At 42.0% G+C, this 13,608-nt stretch overlaps 1 protein-coding gene across 3 annotated transcripts in view; it reads left to right on the plus strand.

Moving 5' to 3' along the window:
• The first annotated feature begins 243 nt into the window (after positions 1–243).
• Positions 244–13,608, plus strand: part of RBM47 (RNA binding motif protein 47) — a 158,763-nt gene continuing 145,398 nt past the window's right edge. For 2 of the 3 annotated variants that reach the window (XM_042936533.1, XM_042936536.1), the window contains exons 1-2: positions 244–360; positions 508–666. The gene's annotated coding sequence lies outside the window, so the exon portion shown is untranslated. Of the gene's footprint in view, positions 361–507; positions 667–1,044; positions 1,793–13,608 lie in introns of all 3 variants that reach the window. The other variant, XM_042936534.1, reaches the window with a different exon arrangement.

Genomic DNA, 13,608 nt, shown 5'->3' on the forward strand with positions numbered 1-13,608 from the left:
AAAAAATCCATAGTACAAAAACTACTACCAGTACTACTGCTAATAGCTGCTAAATATGTGCCAGGCACTGTTCTAAGCTCTTCTATGTATTAACTCATTTAACCAGCAAAAAAACCCCCCTTTTTTTGGACTAGTCTTTCACTAAAATAGCCCAATGACAAACAGTCCTTTTTTTTTTTTTCTCAGTTGGTGACACTGCAACCCGAAATCACAACTCCGTTTTAGGTTCCTGGTGGTGCCTGCTTCCTCTTCTAGTTTGTTTAGTCACAGAATTCGATTCCTGTTGGCCGGTTACGCGCCTACAAACAGGCTTAGCGCTCTATTGAAATGCGTGAGGCTCCTTAACTCTTGTATAAACAGGTAATGCGAAGGGGTGGGGCACAGATTGCGGGTTTCTTTGGGATGGGGATGAGGTGGGGGTTAGAGCCAACTCCCCAGAGATCAGGCAAGGTTAAGGGAGGGCTTGGCTGCTGTTTTTAAATGCAGTGTTTTTTGTTCCCTTTCTAGAAACCAGCTGTAACTTTAGGTCAGAGCGCATTAAAATGAGCCACTTCTGAACGAGCAGCGCCCAGGCCCCAGGCCCTGCTGCGAAGGCCCCGGCAAAGGTCAGGGTTTCGTCCGCGTGACGTTCCTTCCTGCGCGCGTCCAAGCGGTGCTGTGCCTCAGGTAAGGACACTCTGGGAGGTCCCCCCCTTCCTTTAGGCCCGCCGCGGGGCTCGCTGTGATCCTACCTGGTTAAACGACTTTTTGTACCAGGGGGAAGAACGGGGGTGGGGTGGTACTTTTCGGCTCGTGATTCAGCAGCAGGTTCCTTATTCCTCAAACATGGTTCTGCTTGATTTCTCTGAACAACCCGAAGGGGGCCAGACGTCTGAGGACACATGTCCTCAGGTGGAGCAGGTGCCACTTGTGGGGCCGTTTCTGGGTGTCTGACTTGGATGTGACTTTTTGAGCGCGGGGAGAAATCTGTCTGGTGGAGTCCCCAAATCTCTCCCATCCAGGCAGTTTTTTTTTTTTTTTTTTTTTTTTTTTTTTAACCTTCAGCAAAGGTATCTGCGCTCCTAAAACAACAGGAATGTTGCACTGGCCTTTAGCCAGCGGTGGCTCAGCGAGCAGGATAAAATTTCAGTGCAGATTTACGGGAAGTTGCCGGTGTCGGGAGTAAAAATCTGGTTTGGTGAGTTTAAGGGAAGGGAGTAGACGAGAGACAACCTTGCTACTGTGAGGCGAATGGCCTCGGCTGGGGGAGGGCTGCGGGAGGAGGGAGGAGGGAATAGGCAAGAGCTCGGAGAGCAGACACGGAGCGCTCCCCGTGCGCAGCGCCGGACGCAGCCGGGCTCTCGGGGCCACTCGTCTCCCCCGGGTGCGGACCCGGCGCCGCTCGGCCAGTGGAATCGCCGCGCTTTCAAGTTCTCTCGCTCCCGCCAGGAATTTAGCCCCCGAGAGCTGCCTTCTGGTTATCGCTCCTGCTTCCCACTTTGGAATGTGCAGTTTGGGACAGTGAGAAGCCGGGGCTTAGGGAGTTGTCCTCGTTGAGAGTTTCTCTCCGCAGGTTTCCAAGGTTAAGAAATTCTGACAAACTGGAATTCCCAGAGTCTGGGAGTTGAGCCTAAAACGATCTGTTGCTTTAAGCGGCGCAGTGGGGAGTAGCTGGACACTCCTTATTTTGGTTTTACATTAAAAAGAGGGAGGCCGAGAAGATGTTGTAGGTTACTTCCTAGCTGTGTAAATTGCTACCGGGCTGTGAATGGTGTTAATTTCTGAAGTGGGCGACTCCAAATACATAACAAAGGTAAGGTGGTTTTTTGGCAATCCTTCTAACTACCTTCCCTTAATCTTACATTTGGGTCCCAATTTTGAATTTTTTTTCCCTTTTTCTTCTCTCTTCAGCCCTGATCTCTCTCATTGTACCACTCTCCCTTCAACCCTGGTATATTTAGTGGGAAAGAAACGGTTTATAAAAAGATTTTAAAAGTGCCAGCTTCAGGAAAAGCAGAAAATCCTATATAGCCCCATCATGTTTCCTCTGATGGAACCTTTGATGAAGCCTTTTTCATACAAGAAACTTTTTTTTTTTTTTTTCATCCTTGAAAACACACTATTGGGCCATCCAGTGGCACAGGTGACTTTTAGAATCTGATTCTTAACTTGCGATTGAGGAAATATTCATGACAGGCATCTATCTCATTGAAGTGTTAAGGTTGGGGGGTGGGGATGGGGGGAATGCCTTCCTGCAGTAGTTTACCTCCAAAGGTAGCACTGAGTGGAGGCTTAGTTGTTTAAAGTTACAAATTCATTCTGCGTAAAAGTGTAGGGCTGATGAATTATGACAGCCGACAAATCACCAGTCACCGGATATTTAGGAAATCAGTTAGAATAAATGACGTGGAATTTTGCAAATAAATGATTCATTTTTTAATTAGTTAAGAGTCCATCCACTCTTGGGTACTGTCCCAAGGCATTTGAGGATGTGGCTTCTTTCCTGAGGCTTATCAAAATGATAGAAAGATAGTGTCTTCAAGGTACTTACAGGCCATACTGGTTTGTACGGAAAAATCAAGCAATTTCTTTCTGGTGGCATCCGAATGACTCACTCCGTTGTCTTTAGCAGGAATGCAGATTAGAAATGTTTCTTTCAAAGTTCTTTAAAAGTTTTAATGCTGGAGTCACACACATTTTTCAGGGGAGAGAAAGCAAAGGGTTGGCCACACAAACATGAAGAAGTTGCCGCAGTTTTAAGCACAACTGCACTTAGATCAAGAGTGTTTGAGAACTGCAGGTGCCGATTCTGAAAGGTGAAAGGTTGTCAGTGGCGTAAAACACAATCTCTAGACAAGGCAGTGAGATAGCCCTTTGTAGGAATTTGTGTTGCCATTAATTTAAACAATAATCTTTGTCAGACTGATGATCTGAAATCTTAGAGGGAAACAAAACCAACTCAGTCTGAAAGGGAAACAGGAGGAGGAAAAGAAAGAAATGGGGGTTTTTGTATCCTTTCTTGCCTACCTTATCCTTCATTCACCCTGTTCTGATAACACATACCGTTGGCCTCTTTGTCTTAATAACTGCATACCGAGAGAATGAGGAATCAGAAATTTCACAAAAGTCTAGCTTCATTATTAATGTTCAGTATTTGTTAAATGAAGAAATAACCTGACAAAAACAAAGCGTAGCTAGCCTACCTGTCATACTTCTTTACCTGACGAGGCTACTCTTAAATTCATCTGTTCGAGGGTCTTTTTGAACGTATGCCGAAAATAATCAAATTTTGGGGATATTTTGGCTTCCTCTTGGTTACTGAGTTTTCTGAAGCTTGTAGGATTGAAAATCTGGCACCGTCATTATATTCCAATCTCTATAGTTTTAATAGTCAACATATTTGTTTTTGATTCCCAACTGCGCTTGCTGCTCTAGGTTAAATTTTGAAAGGATTCCACCCAAAACAGTTGGTGACACTGAAGATAGACTCGAGATAGAAAGCAACAAAACTGTGCTTCTGGACACATGTCCTAGATACTTGCTGTAACTAATGTTTAAGACTACTCACATTTTTTTCACCTCACATGATAAGAACATTTAGATTAGACTGTTCTCTTTGGTTTGTTAGTAATGGAACTTGCTCTAGGTAATCTAAACAAAGATTAGAAGGTTAAAGTAGAAGAAATTATTATTAGTATTTTTTTTACAAAATACCTTTGCTTTCCAAATCCTACTCTTGATCTGAAGATTAAAAGTAAATCATGTCCCAAATGATTGAGTTTTGGCTGCTATAGGAAAGTATTTGCTTGTTTCAGATAGGATTCCAACTCTGCATTTCTAGTGCCTTCTGATTTTTTAGGAATAGGCAGAGGAATAGATGTAGGGGTGCTGGTAGGAGGACAGAGATCTTATAATTGGACTGGGGTTCAAGTGAAATTGTGATCAGGTTTTCCCAGAGGATGCATAATTCTAGGAAAAAACTCACTCTGAAGAGGGCTTAAGTCTGGGATTCATTAGATTTAGGAAAAGGATATATTTCGCCTGAATCTAGAATTTGTGTGCTAAACATTAAAGTTACGATGAAGATATGAATGCAGCTTAAAAAATGGTTGTTAGGAGGGGCGCCTGGGTGGCTCAGTCGGTAAAGTGTCCGACTTCAGCTCCGGTCATGATCTCACAGTCTGTGGGTTCCAGCCCTGCGTCAGGCTCTGTGCTGACAGCTGAGAGCCTGGACCCTCCTTGGGTTTCCGTGTTTCCCTCTCTCTCTGCCCCTCCCCTGCTCATGCTCTATCTCTCAAAAATAAATAAACATTAAAAAAATTAAAAAAAAAAAGTGGTTGTCAGGGGCTCCTGGATGCCTCAGTGGGTTAAGTGTCTGACACTTGATTTTGGCTCAGGTCATGATCCCAGGTCATGGGATTGAGCCCCGTGTCGGCACTGAGCGTGGAGCCTGCTTGGGATTCTCTCTCCCTCCCTTTGTCCCCCTCCCCCATGCACTCTCTTTCTCTCTCTAAAGTAAAAATACATAAATAAATAATAAAAAAAAGTGGTTGTCAGAATAATTCCAAGTTAAAAGTTATATTGGGACGTTTCAACCACTGGCCTGATGAAGACATGTATTTCACCTCTTAGGCGCAGTTTCTGTGTCTTATGATGGTGTCGATTTTCTGGTTTAGTGTTGTAAGAGCTATGTGTTAGTCCAAACAACCACCCGCTCAGAGTAATGGCTTCGAAGAACAACTGAAAAAGGATTTTCAAGAAGGGCAACGCAGGAATGACTTGGGTTATGAGATGGGAGGCCTTTAGATCCTCCAGAAAAGAACTGTCGTGGAAATGGCAATAAGTAATTGTTCGGCTGGATCCTCAGGTTGTGGGAAACATCTCAGGTTAGAGGGATTTAGGGGGAAATGGCACCCTGCCACTTTTTGTGTGTGGTCTGAATCGTCTTGTCAGTAAAACTCTCCTCAAGTGGTCTGCACTTGATTTCTGATGGTTTCTGCTTCTCTCGTAGTTGCCTCTTCCTCTATTCTGTCAGCATCTGCATGGGGAAGAGGGGAGGGACAAGATGTTCTCCCCTTGAAGTCAGTGTGCCCCTTCTTTTCAGAAACTTTGTATATTTTGCCCTGGAAAAGGTGAGGGAGGAATTTTCCAGTAGAAGGAGAAAGATGTCTGGTGGAGGAAATGGCCAAGAAACAGGTGAGTTCCAATACTGTTAGTAACGTAGAACTCACCAGAAAGCTCACATGGAGGTTTATCAGTGCCCTCAAACTATTGCAGGGGAACTGGCAACTGTAGGGATTTGAGGCTCATCCCCACCCCCTTTTGTAATTCAAATGTTCCTTGCACACTGCAATAGATGCCTAGTTTGAAAGGGTTCAAGATATCATCCCTGGGTAGGACCATAAGTCAACTGATTACAAAAGGAAGACTCTCAACTGTGTTCCACTCTTCCTCTACTTTCTGTGGTGGTTTAAGACTCCTGATTTCTTAGCCTCCTGAAAGAAAAAAATCACAGTTCAGTTGATGGAACTTATGTGTATAATATGAGCATTCTGTTTTGTTGTTGTGAATATCCCGTTGTTGTCGTCAGAGGAACTTAATTTATGTAAAATGATTTGTAGGTATGTTTAGACATACGTGTACAGTTTATATGTTTGTAAAATACAAAACATTAGGTAAACTGACACTCACTATTCCAGAAATGATTGACTGTAGTCTATAGTTGCTCTCTTGGTAAACTCTGTCATGTTGTAAGAGTGGAGTCGTTTTAGAAATCAAAAGTACAATCTCTACCTTTCTGAAGGCTATTTAAGAAAGATGACGTCAGGAGAAGGCAAAGTGCTAGTGTAATCCTGAAAACCCTTTGTGATTTGGGGAAAATGTCAATCCTTTGGCCTCAGCAGATTCCTGGTAGTGCAATATATATATATTTTATTTATGAGTCACAGCCATTCACATCAATCAAGAAAATAAGCTCCAAGTCTCCTCAAATCATGATATTTGTCTTTGGGGATACTGTAGTTTTGTGGTTCTTAGGAACATGGTGGCCCAGTGCCCAGATCATGGGAGGTGCTCGGTGGGTATACGTTGAGTGAAAGAGGAGTTTCTGATTTTTTAGCCTCCGGATTGTGCTTTGCTTTGGCTAATAGTCAATTTTGCTCATATTCCTTGAGTTTCCACCATGCGGGGAGAAAGACAATTTGATCCCAGAAGCTATGGATAATCCACAGGTGGGTGAGCAAGAGTTAACTCCATGTGCCAATGGGCAGTGGGTGGGGAACAATGAATGTGGTGCATTGTGCACTGAAACAGGAACAGGATGCCTCTACCTGACCAAGGAAATGCCAACCTGTGAGAATTATAATAAAAATATTTACCTTTCAGAGCACTGAGACCTGGCTCAATCATTTTTGTGACGCATTTCACATCATGCCAAAAGAAAAAAAAAAAGTAATAAAACAAAGGAGATTTTTTTTTTTCCAGGTGCTACTTACTTCTCTTAGATCAGTTGATTGCCATCCTGAAAATGTATATTTGGGCCTTTCAAGATCAAGTCAAATATTCATGTTTCTAAAAGTAGGGATCCATGTCAATGGCGATAACAGCACCGCGAGTTTTGAAAAGACAGCTTAACTAATATTTGTTGTCACTTATTTTTAAAAATAATAACATGGTCCTCAAAGCCCTTGCCAAGATTAGGCCCATCTTCTCAGTAGCCTTCCCAAGACAAAGTTGCCTTTGTGTAACTGGAACTGGGAGGATTTGGTGGCACAGAAAACTCAATGGGGCACTGCAACTTATTATTACCAGAAAATTCAGTGGCCTGGTGTGTGTGTGTGTGTGTGTGTGTTTATCAGCTGATATCTCTGATCTGTTTCTCCATGCAGATGATCTCACTGTTTTAGACTTCCCAGGTGAGCATGTAGTGCGCGGGAATTTAGTGCGCGGGAGTTTAGTTAGATTATAGAAGGGAAAAGCTGCAGCATGCTGGTGCAGAGCGGAGCTCGCCTCTGTGGGTGGACTAGTTTGTTCTCAGGGTAGTCAGCAAGATTTTGGTCACACGTGGAGAGAAAGAAGAGGTGGTTAGCCAGAGTGAAAATGACAGTTTGGGGGAAAGGAATGACTACTGTGCCTAATGCAACCTTCTTGGCAGAGTGGCTAAAAGCATGGACTGCCTTGGTTCGAATCCTGGCTGTGCCACTTATGAACTGGGGGGACGTTAGGCAGGTTACCTAAAAAAAACCACAAAAAACACAAAACAAAACTGTCCATGATTCAACATCCCCAACTGTTGTTGTTATAGGATTACTCTACAGGGTTGTTATAAGGATTAAATAAATTAATAAAGGATTAAATAAATTAATTACTGTATGAGCAGAGGTTAGAACAGCGCCGGGCGCATGGTCAATATACTATGGTCCGTAGTCAAAGTGATATGTACATGTGTCATGTTTGGGTGCATTTGTGTTTGAATTCTTATCTCATGACCCTACTCCATGTAAGAGTTTTCTTTCATGACCTCTTGCTGGTTGGATCCAGGATTCTCTTCCTAACCTCACTGTTTGGCTTTGATCAAGTGACCATTGCCATTGTAGATAGGCACTTTTTGGCTAAGTTTCTTTTGGTTTTTGTGTCTTAGTTGTATGGAGAAAATGTTACTTAGAATCACCAAGGTACACTTTTTTTTTCCCTTCTCTCTTTTGGTAAGCTATAAGATGTTGATTAGGAACAAAAGGGATAATACTGTTATATCTGTTGGTGAGAGACTGCCGAGCGCCCTGCTGAAAACCGAATATAGGTTCTTAGAGATGGCTAATGCAAAATAGGAATATTCTGTGTAAAAAAAAAACAAAAACCTTAAGTACATCGAACTTAAATAATTCCTGTTGCAACTTTTGTTGGTTAGTATTAATTCATTATAATCATAATATATACTCTGGGACTTTCTTAGAACTGCCATAATGCCTTATCTGCCTTACAAGGCATTTTATATCATTTACTTTTGTGCATTCACTATTTTCTCTACCAAACCCGAATTAAGTTCCTTGGAGATAGGATTTGTGTCTGAATAATGTCTGTATACCTCAATGTCTCTAGTTTATAGTTGAGAGCCCAATAAATAAGAATTTCTTTGCCCAGATATATTAATGGCATTTAAATATCTAAATCTATTTATCTAAAATAATGGCATTTCTGCATTCCATGGGTATGTATTATACATTTTTTTTAAGGTAAGCTCTAGGCCCAGTGTGGGGCTTGAACTCACGACCCTGAGATCAAGAGTTGCATGGTCTACCAACTGAGCTAGCAAGACACCCCTGTATTATACACATTTATTTGAGTAACTTCTTTTTTTTTCCCCACAAATTTACCAAAAATTGTTACATAGAGGAAATATGGTGGAGCTGTACTGAACTCAGGCAGGACTGAGCAAGAACAGAAGCCCCATCCACAGCCCAGCCTCCTTTTTTTTTTTTTTTTTTTTTTTAAAGTTTTTAAATTTATTTTGAGAGAGAGAGAGAGAGACAGAACCCCAGGCAGGCTCCATGCTGTTAGTGCAGAGCCCCACACGGGGCTCGAACCCACAAACCCTGAGATCATGACCTGAGCTGAGATCAAAAGTGACACTGAAGCGACTGAGCCACCCAAGTGCCCCTCACAGCCCAGCCTCTGAAAGCATGGCAGGATGGGAGAGGCCAGGGGTAGGCAGGGGGTGAAGTTTTACAGTGCATTGTTTAAAGTTTATACCTCTTTTTTCCCTCTTGCTCTTTAATTAACATCCTTTAAAAAGCTCAGACTTGTTACTAGGTAACTCTGAAAAAGGGGAGAAAATGCATTTTCTTAAAATTAGGAGGAATTTATTAATCATCGTTAGGAAAAAGCACATTTTCCCCAAATTAGAGAAAGTGAACAAAGAGATCCGAGAGAGGAAATAATGTCAGGTGAACACACATCTGTGAACCACAAAGGTATGGTTTTGTCAGTGGGCTGGTGCTATACTCTTGGCTAAGGAAAAGTGGTGAGGAAGGAGGACAGATGATCCCCAACTGTTGAGAGATTGCCTCTAGTGAAAATCCTATTTGCAGAGCAAAGGGAATCCAGTAACAAGTAAACTCTTCCCACTTGGTGCAAACAATAGTTTGGCTCAGGGACCTCCTTTGCTCTTTGCCCTTCATTGTGGGTTCCGGGATCTACTTCAAGTTATATGTAGATTTGCCAGTGAGTAAACAGAAACTACCAGCTCAGATGGTACTAATGAGCCCTGGGATTTGTGCCTTACATTTGCATTTGCTCTGCCTGCATAGACAGCACTCTCAGTGCGGACACCAAGCCTGGGAAGGCAGGGATCTTGGAATATTTTCCCAGCACCCTTCCCAGAGTGGAACCTAGGGGTCATTCCCCTAGTAATTTGTCATGGGTCTTGCCCTTTTCTTTCTTTCTTTCTTTTCTTTCTTTCTTTCTTTCTTTCTTTCTTTCTTTCTTTCTTTCTATTTTTGAGAGAGAGAGAACGCGCATGACTGAGTGGAGGAGGGGCAGAGAGAGAGCGAGGTAGACACAGAATCCAAACCAAGCTCCAGGCTCTGAGCTGTCAGACGCAGGCCTTGAACCCATGAACCATGAAATCGACCTGAGCTGAAGTTGGACGCTTAACCAACTGAGCCACCCAGGCATCCCTCGATTGAACCTTTTTCCACTGACTAGAACTAGTCATTGGAACTGCAGAATCTGCTTTTCTGTTCTCCTTGTTTTCACCTTTGCCCTCACCCATACACTGTTCTTGACACATTGCCTAGAAGGATTATTTTAAAATAGAAGTCAGATCATGTCAGTCTCCTGCTGAGATGTCCCTGTCCATCTCACTTAAAAGCCAGTGAGGCACTATACCTCTTTACCTCTGTAATTTCATCTCCTATCACTCTTCCTTACTCTGTTTTAGTCACAGTTTCATGCCTCAGGGCCTTTGCACTGGCTGCTCCCTCTCCCTGAACCATTTTCCCCAAATATCTGCATGACTCACTTTTTCACCTTCTTCAGCTCTTTGTTCTTCCTCCTTTTATCTAAAAAAGCACTTCCTCCTTCCTGTTGGCACTATCTCCGTACCCTGCTCTATTTTTTTTATTTGGTACTTTTTAGTTCATTGTCTCTTCCCCACTACAGTGTCTGTTTCATTTATTGATGTATCCCAAGTACCTTAGAGTGGAGTCTGCCACAGAGTAGGTGCTCAGTAAATATTTGTTGAATGAATGAATAAAACACACAGGCTTATACACAGCACAAGTATGACAGCAAGTGTAGTATAACTTGAGTTAGAGTTCTACTCAAGATACAACCATGAATACATCTTTCTGAATAAACATGAATTTTCTCCCAGATTTCCTCTGTGAAGCTGCCATATTTTCTCTGGTTTCACTCTTTTCTGTGTCACCAGGAGCATTTGATGGAGGCTGATGACTAAGTAAAGAGCAAGGCAAGGCTGAGTGTGGGGATGGCGCAATCATTTCACCGTTTCCAAATCAAAGCCTCGTCTTTGGCAATCTTTTTGTGATTTCCATCTAATTCTTACAGCCCTGTTTTGAACCAGTCTTGTGAATTGCATGCCCTACAGATAATTACACTTGTCTAACTCATGTTGCTATGCTGTTTATTGCTTTTTCTATTGTCATTTAATTATAATGAATGATTGTTCTGAAAGTAACTGTCAAGTTTGTTGTTTTTTAACTGTCTCTTTTGACCTTTGAAATTTTGCCAAATGCCAATTGCCACTACAGGATTCCATCTAGATTTTTCTTGGTTGCAGAGCTTGCAAAGGTACTTTGCCTTGACATGGCCTGCAACAAGAGTGGTAGTGTCATTGTTTGCGTCTTTGATATTTCCCCAGAACCTTTGCACAAAACCTCGGTCTTGCCTTTTACTGAGTGGCATAACAACCCTCTGACCTGTTGTACTTGTTTGCTGGCCCCAGCTTCACTGTCTCCTTTTGCACGGTGACCTTGGTTTGGCAAAACTGCATTTCTTGGTCCTTGGTGGTACAGCTCCCTCTGTGTGTCCTCATGCCTTTTTTAGAGCTATACTTGGACCGGAAAGAGCTTATCCCATGGCTGATAGAATCCTGTGGCTACTAGGCTTGGAAACATTAGAACTGGCCCTTGAAGGTGAGTACACCCTCCAGCAAGGTTCTTTGCATTAAACAAAACAAAACAATAGTATATAAATTCTGCTGAAGGTACGTGAAGATCCTGGATTTAGTTGCTTTTGACTGGTGTTGATCCTGGTTTGTGGCTGAGTTAGAATTATTTGGATTTTTTTCACTTCCAAGTTGATTTGGAAGCACTCATCACAATTGATAGTGACTGGACAATTTGTTGAGCGATTGCAAAAAACTAAATACACCTAATAAACAGCTAATAATTAATAGTACTTTCTGAAAGTCATTTTTTATTTACTATATATACTGAATGGGACATTAAAAATGAACAGCACATAAATGTTACATTAGACTTATCTTAACAATGGCCTACGTAGACAGAGCTGCTGGTCATTATTTATGAGTTAGAAAAATTTATCAAAATATAGACCCAGTAAGTAGGTACACTTGAAAAAAAAGATGAATATGAATTAAACTGGTTTAAACCAGGCAATTTTTCTTTTCATTTCTTTTCTTTTCTTTTCTTTCTTTCTTTCTTTCTTTCTTTCATATAATTTATTATCAAGTTGGCTAACATACAGTGTATACAGTGTGCTCGTGGTTTTGGGGTAGATTCCCGTGATTCATCACTTACATACAACACCCAGTGCTCATCCCAACAAGTGCCCTCCCTCCTCAATGCCCATCACCCATTTTCTGCTCTCCCCTGCTCCCCACCCCCCCCCCCCAATCAACCCTCAGTTTGTTCTCTGTATTTAAGAGTCTCTTAATCATTTGCCTCCCTCCCTCTCTGTTTGTAAACTATTTTTTCCCCTTCCCTTCCCCCATGGAAAGACCAATTTTTCTTATGTAGACACAGACTCAGCTATTATTTATTGAGTAGCTGCTATGTGCCAGCCACAGGGTATCAGGTATGCTGTGGAGAATAATAGTCCTCTGTCCTCTTAGGGCTTTCTTTGGGCATGGAGATGGGATTCAGTACTCTGAAGGAATTACCAGGAACTATAAAGATGATAGGTGGGATTCTCCTAGCCAGGTGGTTCAAAAGAAGGCTCCTCCGGGGAGGTGGATGCTGGAAGGCGTCTGACGGACAGGAAGATCCTTGCTGGATGGAGTAGCGTTTATGAAAGTCCTAAGGTTGCTTCAGAAAGCTTGGCATGTCGGGGTCATAAAGAAGGCCGATGTTGCTGCAGTGGTGCAGTGAAGGGCAGGGGATCGTGAGGTAGTTTGGGGGTTACTGAGACCTGGAGTATGTAGGCCCTTCGAGACCATGGGAAAAGAGTTTGCGCTTTGTTACTCTTGAGCCCAGTGGGAAGCCATGAAAGACAATTTGCTAGTTAAAAGATAACTGGCAGCTGGGAGAAGACTGGATTGAAGGGAGGCAAGAAAGGTTGGCCCTGGAGGTGGAGGGAAGCGGGTTGACTGCCTGCGATTCTTCTGTGCCTGTTCCTGCCCTTTCGAAGTCTGTGTTTGGCAGTGGCAGGAGTTCACCAACTGGCGGAAATAGCAGTATTTGGTGATGGCCCGGATGTAGGGGTGAGGGAAGGAATGAGGATTCTGGCGTGAATTCCCAGGTCGATGAGGAGACTGAGGGAGAGCAGGTTTGGGGGGGGCAGAGAGAATCAAGCATTCTGGTTTGGGCATGTTTACTGAGACACCCGTTAAACACGCCCAGGGAGATGTTGAAAGTTTCCCTTTGTATCGGATGCCGCCAGCAGAGCAGGAGGCACCTCTTCTAGGCAACTATTTTGCATTTTACTAGTTCTCTCCTTCTCACTATGGCCAGATTTGCAGATACAGGTTAGGTGTATGACCTGTATTTATATATTACAAATGACAGAATATTATTTTGCAGATACAGGTTAGGTGTATGACCTTTATTTATATATTACAAATGACAAAATAATATTCTAACACTGAGTATCTATTGTGTATGGAAAACTGGTGGAGGGATGGGTTAACATTAAAAAATCTAGGGGTGCCTGGCTGGCTGTGTTGGTAGAGCCAACAAATCTTGGGTTGTGAGCTGGAGCCCCATGTTGAGTATAGAGATTACTTAAAAAAAATCTTTAAAAAACATTAAAAAATCTTAAGTATAGTTTCAGCTATCAAAAATCTTCTAATTCAAATTAATCCTATATGTATTTAATATTTCAATATTGAATATACGTTTGACATTTGCTTTATATATTTAACATTATATGTCAATATATAATAAATATAAATGCCGATATAATTGAATATGACATACTTAATATAGAAAAGATATTTAATGTGCATTATGTACTAGTCTATATTTAATAACATTTAATATTGAAAGCTAAGTGTAAATCGTGCATGAACAAAGAGTTCATCCCATATTATAGAAGATAAAAATATTGCAGGATGTAACTGGATTTCCTTGTGAGTTACAGCCATTTAGGGGCATGCAAATTCATGCTCTAAATGTCAACATATAAAAATGAATCCATTAAAAAAATGGA

The sequence above is a fragment of the Panthera leo genome, chromosome B1 (assembly GCF_018350215.1).
Source record: "Panthera leo isolate Ple1 chromosome B1, P.leo_Ple1_pat1.1, whole genome shotgun sequence".
Classification (NCBI taxonomy): domain Eukaryota; kingdom Metazoa; phylum Chordata; class Mammalia; order Carnivora; family Felidae; genus Panthera; species Panthera leo.